The sequence below is a fragment of the Dendropsophus ebraccatus genome, chromosome 14 (assembly GCF_027789765.1).
Source record: "Dendropsophus ebraccatus isolate aDenEbr1 chromosome 14, aDenEbr1.pat, whole genome shotgun sequence".
NCBI classification, from domain to species: Eukaryota; Metazoa; Chordata; class Amphibia; order Anura; family Hylidae; genus Dendropsophus; species Dendropsophus ebraccatus.
In genome coordinates, this window is record NC_091467.1 from 49,694,564 (window position 1) to 49,705,540 (window position 10,977).

A 10,977-nucleotide genomic window follows, 5' to 3' on the forward strand; every position below is an offset into this window, starting at 1 on the left:
ACCCCTTCCAGTGACCTGCCCTACCCTGCTCCACAGCCTCCCGGACACCGAGCACAGCACTAAAGGTACTGCGGCCTGGAACAGAGCAATGCTGGGCCCCCGAAAGGAGCTGGGGCGCAAACTTCACCAGCCGATTAAACAGCACTTTTGCCAGAATCTTTCTGTCCACACTGAGAAGCGCTATGGGACGCCAATTCTCAATGCGGGTCGGGTCTTTACCCTTTGACAAGATGATCAAGGCTGACCTCCTCATTGATCTCGGCAGAGTGCCCGAGGAGAGACACTCATTAAATACCTCAGTCAAGAGGGGTACCAAAGTGTCCTTAAAGGTCTTATAAAACTCAGATGTTAAGCCATCTGGACCGGGTGACTTCTTGAGGGCAAGACCATCAATAGCCACCCTGACTTCCTCTTCTTGGATCATCTCTGTCAAAACGTCAAGAGAGGGGTCTACCCCTGGTTCAGGGACGGTTTCAGTCAAGAAAGCTGAGGCCTTATCCCGATCTAGATCCTTCCTCCCCAAGAGGTGCGAGTAAAAGGATCTGACGACCTCCAGGATCCCTGATCTGGACCTTTTCAGGGATCCTGTACTATCAATCAGTCCTGAGACGATTTTACTATTCACTGACATCTTGCAGTTTCTGTAAGGGTCGGGCGAGCGGTACTTCCCGTAGTCCCTCTCAAAAACCAAAGATGCGTGTCTATCGTACTGGCACCTCAGTAGCAAGGCTTTCACTCTGGAGATATCATCACGACTACCTCCAGTCGAGACAAGACGTTCAAGTTTCTTCCTCAGGCCCTGGTACAGGCGATACCTGTCCAGACTCCTGAGGCTCGAGAGCTGGCGGAAGAATCTCGCAACCCTTTTTTTGAACATCTCCCACCACTCTGACTTACTGCTACAAAGGCCCAGCAATGGTACCTGGCTCTGAAGAAAATCCTCAAAGGACTGTCTTATTTCCGCTTCTTCCAAGAGAGACGAATTGAGCTTCCAGTAGCCTCTACCCATCCGGGGGGTCTCTGTAACATTCAGAGAAAACAAAATTAAACAGTGGTCGGAGAACTCCACCTCAACAACGGACACCGCTGAAGAGACGGCTTCCTCCTTTAAATAAAACCTGTCTATCCTGGACCTACAACTACCCCTATGATAGGTGAATCCCGCGTGGCCTGGTGTATGCCGGATGTGAACATCCACCAGGCGAGCCTCACTAGCTATACTATTCAGGGCGACGCTATCATAAGTCAGCTTGTCTCTGGAACCTCCCCTATCCTGGGGCCTCGTGACAGCATTGAAGTCCCCTCCAAAGACCACCTGCCGACTTGTAAAAAGATAGGGCTTGATCCTCATAAAGAGACACTTCCGATCCCACTTGGACTGTGGACCATAGATGTTAATAAGGCGAAGTTCTTGTCCCTTCATGAGGACATCTAGAATCAGGCACCTCCCCATTTCTAACTCAATAACCCGTCGGCATTCTACCGGTGCGGCAAAAAGTACCGCCACCCCGCTATACGGCTCGGCCGCAAGAGACCAGTAGGAGGGCCCATTCCTCCATTCCCTTCTGGCTTTAAATATAGATGACAGGTCTGTTAGCCTGGTCTCCTGCAAAAAGAAAATATCAGCATTAATGTGGGCAAAATAATCATAGGCCGCAAATCTAGCCGTATCTGACTTAATGCTGGCTACATTAATGGAAGCCAGCGTCAACGGAGAGGGTGCCGCCATCATGGGTGATTGAGTTAGACGGCTTTCTTTTTCCCACTATCCTTTCCATCCTGCCCGCCACCTTCCTCATCTGATGATGGTTTACCTCTCTTTAGTGAAATGGATGTATCCATGTCCCCTTTATTTACATTTTCCTCGTCCCCCGACTCTGGGCAGATCCTCCCCCCAAAGGAAATACGTTCCCCAGGGAGAGAGGATTCGACGTCCCCTGCAGGCCCCTCCGTCACTGCAACAACCAGAACCTCACCCTGTGCCTCCTGCACCTCTGAGGAGGAAACATCTTGGAGGGTTTGGAACCGGTTTGAGAGACCAATCAGAGGGAGGATGGTTGTACCTTCCTTTGGCATCTGGGGGGTGGGAGAAGATCTTACATCCCCCCTTTTCTTATTCTTTTTAGTACCCCGCTTGTGCTCCACCCATCTCCCACTATCCTCATCCGCGCTCTCACCATGGGAGGGCAGTGAAGAGATGGCACCTTCTTCTTTCCGAATCCTCCAAATCTCCTCATCCAGATCACTGTCCCTCAGAGCCTCAGCAGTAAGATTGGCCTCAGGGATGAGATCAGAGGTCACCACAGTTGCGCAAGGCTCCTGAGACTCCCCCATCTCCCTCTCCCTTTGGCGCTTATCCCGACGCCTCAGTTGGGCTGGCGTCTTTTGCTTACTTTTCCTCCCTGGCTCTTTTACTCCTTCACCCCCGCCAGCTGCCCCCCCAGTAGATTCCTCCTCACGACCTTTCTCCCCCGGGGTAACAACTGCGTTGGCAAAGGAACGAGGGCAGCGACTGAATGGGTGACCTAAGTCACCACACAGGTGACACCTAATCTCCACACAGGATGCAGCGAGATGGCCTATTTCCCCACACAATGAGCACTTCATCACTGTACACCTAGCACTGAAATGTGTGGGGTCACCGCACCTGTGACAGAGCTTAGGCTGACCCTGGTAGAAGACCTGGATTCGATCCCTTCCTAGGAAGGTGGCAGATGGTATATGGGTAACGGTGTTTCCTGAATACCTAAGTTTGACCATAAAGGTCCAAGCCCCTGACCAGATGCCATATTCGTCCCTGTTCTTTTTTGGGACTTCCACCACCTCTCCATACCGGCCAAGCCACGTCATGATGTCAATACAAGAGAGTGATTCGTTACGGGTTAAAACGGTCACTCTCTTGACGTTATTTTGGCGAGACACCACCTGAATGGCAAAGTCTCGCCAGCCGGGCTCATCCTTTACCAGCTCATAGTTCGACCAAAAAAGCTCAAGCCCCTCCGGCCGAACAAAGCTGATATCGAATTCAGGGGTACCAAAGGGATGTATCAAGGCAAAGATGTCGGCTGCCTTGAAGCTCATCCTCAGCAGGAGCTCAACAACTTTAGATCTTGGGGGACATGTATCACTGCCTCTCCACCTCAGACGGACCACATTCCTTCGGACACCACCCGGCCCGGCTGTTGGGAGAGACCACACAGTTTCCCTACCCCTTTCCTCTCGGAAGGCCATGCCTTTCTATCAAGAAAGACAGATCAACCTCCCTACCCTCTACATTGATTGTTCTCTCCCCTCTCTTTAAGGCCTGCAGGACACGTCGATGCAAGTCACCATCCCCAGGGCCCGAGGACGAGGAAAGCACCCCACTTCCCCCAGCGGCAACATTTGCATAGCTGCGTACAGGTGCTGCAGCCGCTGGGGGTGCAACTGGACCAGGCCCTATGCTCCCACCACTAGTCTGTGCCCCTTCACCACCCTCCTCCACATAATCCATACCTACACCAATACCACATGTCACACTGCCCCGACCACCCTCCAAAGCCCCAGACAGATTCCTCCCCACATTCACTCCTGCCTTCCCCCCAACATTAATTCCCCCATTCACACTGGGTGGACCGGTGTGTTCTGGGACAGAAAGAGATTTTGTACCATCAGCGTCATTGGGTACCAGGACCGGAGCCACCTCCACAGGACAGGCCACTGGTCCCTTTAGAAAGGACCGAACAGCCTGCCTGGACTGTTTAGAGGCAGCCCCTGCCCTATTTCTGCTGGTACCCTCTGCCTCATCAGTACTAGACTCCTCCGCACGATCTGGTCCAGCAACACCAATACAAAATAAAGGTTTAAGTCCAGTCTTTCTCTTGGGAGGCGAAGGCATCTTAGCCCCGGCAGCATCCCGACGATGACACCGCTGCCCCAAAGGAACAGCAGCGCCAGCGCCAAGCGCCACCGGAGCTCCCGCAGCTGACACCGGCACACACCCGCTCCCCCCTCCCGTCAGGGAGCGAGCTGATGTACCAGTGCCTTTAACGTCACTGCCCACCGCTGGGCCACCTCTCCTGCCACTGCCCGCCACTGGGCCAATATCACTGTCCGACCTTACGGCCGGTTCCTCACCTGCTCCACCTCTGCTACTGCAAACAGAGATGGAGCTTACCGCCATACTAGACTCCATACTCTCCCCATTCTCCTGCACTGAGTCCACAACAGAACTCAGGCTGGGCTGAGATATGGGGTTCACACAGTGAGCTGACCCTGAGGCCAGTTCGGGGGGCACAGGGAGGGGGGAATATACAAATGTTACCTGCTCCTGAAGCTTGGTGGTCTTTACCTTGGTCTTTCTCCCAGGCGCCTCCTCTGGTAACTCATCTCCGAATACGAAGTCCTGGAGGCGCCCTGGTGACTCCAGGAGCTGGATCTGGGCCATCAGCGCCCCTCCCTGGTAACTGGTGTTGCTTTCATCCCCCGAACCGCGGCTAGATGACAATGCTGCTTGCCCTGCAGGGAGCCCACTGTATGGGGTCTGTTGTTGGGGACCCCCGGGTGGATTCGGCTCAACATCACGTACCTCCGCAGCGTCTCCTTCCTCCTCCACCCGGCTCTCTGGCTGGAGCCCTCTCAGCCTTCTCTGCCTTTCTCTCTCCGTTTGAGCAAAACGATCATCATTCTGAAGTTTCTCTTTAAACGGCCCACTGTTCTCCAAAATAAAAGTTCTCTTTTTCACAATCTTTTTGATGTCAACTTTCAGACATTTCATTTTCGCTGTTAGCTCAGCCTTTTGCTGCTTAGCAGCAGTGTCCATCAATGCTTTTACAGCACATACCTCCTCCTGGAGCTTGTACAGCTGGTTTCTGGCTTCCTCATACCCACAGAGGCTTGCAGCAATCCGTAGGCCATAGGTCTGCCCCGTCTCTTGGGACCGCTGCACCCCCCAATCTTCCTCCACACCTTCATGGGCAGACAGCCTTGCTCCAGGAGGAGTGTCACTGCACAGATTTTCCTGGCTGGTTTCCACAGTTATTCCAGAACTTCTGGCACTTGTAGTTCCACAACTTGCTGTAGCCTTGCGGCTACCCTTTGTTACCTCAGGTTCAGGGGCGGCTGGAGAAGCATCGCTGCACCTCCTAGTAGAACGCCTCAGCCCTGGGACCTCTGATGGTATTCCCTCTGTTGGTCGCTGGATTCCTCTGCCCCCCACGGACCTGGTTCGGGGGGCAGGAGTTGGGACTCTCCTTGGCTCGCTCATGCCTGAAAACCTGCTCCCTCCCTGGGGAGGAGAGAGCAGGCCCAGGGGCAGATCTTCCTTGCCTGGAGCTCAGGAGCAGCAGCCTCGCACAGCCTCACACAGCAGGACCACACCCAAAACTAATTGGATCACCACTCCAGAGCTGCACTCAGTATTCTGCTGGTGGAGTCACTGTGTACATACATTACATTACTTATCCTGTACTGATCCTGAGTTACATTCTGTATTATACCACAGAGCTGCACTCACTATTCTGCTGGTGGAGTCACTGTGTACATACATTACATTACTTATCCTGTACTGATCCTGAGTTACATTCTGTATTATACCCCAGAGCTGCACTCACTATTCTGCTGGTGGGGTCACTGTGTACTGTACATACATTACATTACTTATCCTGTACTGATCCTGAGTTACATCCTGTATTATCCTCCAGAGCTGCACTCACTATTCTGCTGGTGCAGTCACTGTGTACATACATTACATTACTTATCCTGTACTGATCCTGTATTATACTCCAGAGCTGCAATCACTATTCTGCTTGTGGGGTCACTGTGTACATACAATTACATTACTTATCCTGTACTGATCCTGATTTACATCCTGTATTATACTCCAGAGCTGAACTCACTATTCTGCTGGTGGGGTTACTGTATACACACATTACTTATCCTGTACTGATCCTGAGTTACATCCTGTAATATACACCAGAGCTGCACTCACTATTCTGCTGGTGAAGCCACTGTGTATATGCAATACATTACTTATCCTGTACTGACCCTCACTTACAGCTTGGGCTAAACTCCAGACCCCCATTCACAATTCTGCTGGTTATTACTAAAAAAAAAACAACAGCAGTCTTGGCGACAGACACTGTGCTAGAAACATGGGAGGGGGATTACCATGCAATGCTTGATGTAAAACTGTTACAAATTTGACTGTTAAATCTTGGGCCCGACACCCAGCGAAGCCTGAAATATCTTTAATTAGTGTATAATCTGTCGATGCATTAAGCGTTGTGCACTCAGCCTGCCGCACACTTAGAGGAGGAGACCTTCAAAGTCTATCAGAGCTGGAGACAAGACAGCTCTGTACACTCCATTTACTTACATGAGAGCAATCATATAGTTTTGACATCATTAAGCAATATCCGAAGACACCTCCGCAGGCTGTTCAGGGAACCGACACAGAAGGTGTAACCAAAGAAAAAAATATTGGGATTCAGGCAAAAATACCTGCGGAGGTGATTAAGTCTGGCAGGACGTGTGAATTAGTTAGTTAAGGGAATATGCAGGCCTTGTCTGAACACGCCACAACTTCTCCCTATAACCAGTCTCCAGTCTCCCCCTAATGGCCATTTGCTGTAACTGACAGGTTTCCATGTGCTGGAGGTAGACCTGGAATTCGCTGCTCCGTTTGTGTGGCACACTTTTCACACCTCGCAGATAGGATCTAAAGCACTTCAGGTTGTAATTGGCAGTCAGAAGAGGATCGGGGCGTGCCAGGGCAGGAGCTAGATAGGAAGATTGCACGATAATCCCTCTCAGAATGCAAACAAAATGGAAAGAACTTATCAGCTACTGGAGACTTGTAGAAACCTGGAATGCCCATTTTCGTTTTTGCGTTTTCGGTTTTTCTTCCTTGGGTTTAAAAGGCCATAGCACTTGCATTTTTCCACCTAGAAACCCATATGAGCCCTTATTTTTTGCGTCACTAATTGTATTTTGCAACTGCAGACTGAATTTTTGCATTAAGTATACTACGAAACGAGAAAAAAATTCAAATTGCGGTGAAATTGAAAAAAAAACGCATTTCTTTTATTTGGGGGAACTGTGTTTTTACGCCATTCGCCCTGGGGTAAAACTTGTTATGCATGTTCCTCAAGTCGTTACGATTAAAACGATATATAACATGTATAACTTTTATTGAATCTGATGGCCTGTAAAAAATTCAAACCATTGTTAACAAATATACGTTCCTTAAAATTGCTCCATTCCCAGGCTTATAGCGCTTTTATCCTTTGGTCTATGGGGCTGTGTCAGGTGTCATTTTTTTGCGCCATGATGTGATCTTTCTATCGGTACCTTGATTGTGCATATGCGACTTTTTGATTGTGTTTTATTAAATTTTTTCTGGATTTGATGCGACCAAAAATGCGCAATTTTGCCCTTTGGGATTTTTTTGCGCTGACGCCGTTTACCGTGCGAGATCAGGAATGTGATTAATTAATAGTTCGGGCGATTATGCACGCGGCGATAGCAAACATGTTTATTTATTTATTTATTTGTTTACTTTTATTTAAAACCTGGGAAAAGGGGGGTGATTCAGACTTTTATTAGGGGAGGGGGCTTTTTACTATAAACAACACTTTTTTTTTTTTTTTTTTACACGTATACTAGAAGCCCCCCTGGGGGACTTCTAGTATATATACTTGGATCTCTCATTGAGATCTCTGCAGCATAGATATGCTGCAGAGATCAATGAGATAGGAACTCGTTTACTTCCGGATGCTGAAGCCGGAAGTAAACGAGTGCCGAGCCGGGGACGGCGCTATCTTGGACAACGTCCCGGAGGAGCGATCTCCCCCACTAGACACCAGGGAAAGGTTGCCTCCGGTAATCGGAGGCAGCTGTCAACTTTGACAGCTGCCTCCGATTAGCTAATTAGCGGGCACGGCGATCAGACCGTGCCCGCTAATAGCAGCGGTCCCGGGCTACACGCGCCGCGTGGCCCCGCTTTGAAGTGCTAATGAGGACATATGACGTACCGGTACGTCATATGTCCTTAAGAGGTTAAAGGTGTACGCCAGGAAAAAATGTTTTCTTTACAATCAACTGGTGCCAGAAATTTGTAATTTACTTCTATTAAAAAATCTTAAGTCTTTCAGTACTTATCAGCTGCTGTATGCCCTGCAGGAAGCGGTGTATTCTTTCCAATCTAGAGAGCAGGATAGGTTTTCTATGGGGATTTGCTACTTCCCTGGACAGTTCCTGTCGTGGACAGAGGTGGCAGCAGAAAGCACTGTGTCAAAGCGGAAAGAATACACAACTTCTTGCAGGACATACAGCAGCTGATAAGAATTGGAAGACTTGAGATTTTTTAATATAAGTAAATTACAGATCTCTGTCACTTTCTGACGCCAGTTGATTTGAAAGAACAATTTGGTAAAGCACTCCTTTAAGTAGTCTGCTTTGCAAAATCAAAGCAAAAAAAAACAAAACAGACTGTGAACAGGACCAATATGAAAAATAAGGAGCTGTGCATTGTGGCTTCATTAAAAACAATAATATATGTAAAAAAAAAAGTAAATAAAGCTGAATATTTATGAATTTCATCTTTACCCATAAATGAGTAGCGGCGCGGGCAGGTGGGTGGGAGTGAGCGGCAGTCAGAGGCAGCCCCTGTGTGAGCGGCGGTGATAGGGATAGCACAGGTACTACTCCCCCATTATCTGCAGATAATGGGGGAGTAGTACTTTGTATATGTTCCCAGCACCGAGCAGGGAGGGGGGAGGTAGATTGCACCTCTCTCCCTCCCTGCTCGGTGCCCAGCAAATCTATTCATTGAATACATTTATGGGATACTTTGGGGAGCAAGGACACTTGCTCCCCAAAGTATTCTATAAATGTATTCATAAAGTCCCCAAAAGTACAGTGCATAACATTACATTACATACACTGTAATTCCTATGGAGTGTCCAGCAGGGGCGCACTATATATAGGGTACTCATTGACTTCTATATAAAGAGCGCCACCTGCTGGACACTCCATAGGAATTACACCTTTCGTCGTGACGTCACTGGATCTGAGAGAATTCTAACACCTGATACACTAAATTAAGGGAAATAGCAGTATATGAGCATTTCCCATAATTAATGTACATTAGAAAATTGTATAACTTTTCATAAGTAATAACATATAAAAAAATATTTTTGGCCGGACTTCTCCTTTAATATAATCTAGTGCTGTGCAGAATTCAGAGTCCTTACACTTCTCAAACTATGAGGCGCCCCCTAGCTGTTGGTAAGGCACAGCTGGCGAGGAAGTTTTCAAAGTTTGCAAAAATCTCAACTTTAGCAACATTATAGCTATTTTTTTCCACATTAGGGTATGTTCACACTGAGCAAATGGGGTTTCTGATAGGGCTTGTGCGGAGGAGAACAGAGGCGCGCAAGCCCTCCCATAGAGATGCCGTCTGACACGGAAACAGGCGGAGAGTTCCGCCGTGGAATTCCACCCCATTTGCTCAGTGTGAACATACCCTTACCTGTTCAGCACCGACCTGGTTATATGCACTGGGGGGCAGGAGGGTGGTATCCTCTCTACTCTGTGACGCATCTCAATTAGAATCAATGAAGCCATGTCACAGAGGGGATGGGTGATGCACAGGAGAAGAATGTCACCGAGTACAGGAATCTGGCAGGTTTTTGGTTTTTTTTTAAAGAGGACTGCCCACTGGGATCCCCACTCCCCACCCACTTTGTGCTTGCTTTATTAGTATATAGAGCTTAGGAGACACATGGAATGTAGCCCAAATGTTATTTTCACCTTTAAAAAGCTCTTCACCACACATGGGGAGGCCCAGGAGCTGCTTTGGTCTGTTGGCTGAAGCTCCAGTAGAATACGTTTGAGAGGCGCCATAGTGGAGCAGCCATATTTGTATTCTTCTCTCCTAGTTACAGCATAGGATTCTATAGGTGCACTATACATCCCCGCTCTGTAACGCCTACACCAGGGCTGTGGAGTGGGAGCTGCGGCTTACCGACCCCACAGCCCTGGGCTACACGTGACGGTATTTTTCCCTTCTCTTGTATTCATTTACCTTTCCATTTGCAGGTGTGGTGAGAACTAGCACTAATGTAAATGTCCTATATAAAAGGAGTAGGGCTCTGTGGCACACAAGGGGCTCCTCATGCTTATCCAGAAGCACATGTCCCATGTTATCCCTACCACAGGCTCTAGGCATTGGGGTACTGCCATAGTATGGGGGTCCTTGCAGATATACAGGAATATATAGGAACTGCACAACATTCACCACATACACCTGTGCTTAGCAGTCACATGACCAGTGGACTCTTTACATGTATATATATATATATATATATATATATATATATATATATATATATATAGTATTTGCAGACTCTGAAGTGACAGTAATAGCTACAACACAGACAAAACACCTTAACCTCGTATACACAGGTGTTTGCTACAATGTATCACCCTTACAGCACAGACACAACGTGACTACAGCCTCCACCCCTCATAGAGGTGGTCACACAGAAGCTGCAGAGCCCTCCTTGCGTCCATAACGAGTCCCTGTCACTTACCGAGCCCTGTACGCCCTGTTTATCCGTCTCCTCAGCGTTTTATTCAGCCGCTCTACGGGTTCCCATACAGACCAAAAGACCTTAACAACTCGCAAGTGTCAGTCACAAAGCGTTCTGTTGCCATCTCGTGGTCAGATGTGAGTGCTACAGCCACCAGATTAGACTGGATGACACCGTGACAATCGTATTACCGAATCTAAATCTGTAAATTCCCAGTAGTTTCACCGTGAAGCCTGCAGCAAATCTCCACTTATTATAATCCAGAGGCTGAGTTATCAGGATAAACTGCTGGGTAATCTGATGGATCATGAAGAAATAACAGGATTTATACAGCAGCCCAGGGGGCTGCCAGATTGATCATGTCTGTGATCTAATAACTAGACTGGATTTGCAATGCACTTCT

At 48.5% G+C, this 10,977-nt stretch overlaps 1 protein-coding gene across 5 annotated transcripts in view; it reads right to left on the reverse strand.

Moving 5' to 3' along the window:
- The window catches only part of LOC138772131 (chloride channel CLIC-like protein 1), a 263,133-nt gene extending 252,493 nt beyond the window's left edge, over nt 1-10,640 (reverse strand). For 2 of the 5 annotated variants that reach the window (XM_069952300.1, XM_069952294.1), the window contains exon 1: nt 10,575-10,640. The gene's annotated coding sequence lies outside the window, so the exon portion shown is untranslated. The remainder of the gene's footprint in view (nt 1-10,574) is intronic. The other 3 variants (XM_069952295.1, XM_069952296.1, XM_069952297.1) reach the window with 2 other exon arrangements.
- Nucleotides 10,641-10,977: the final 337 nt, after the last annotated feature.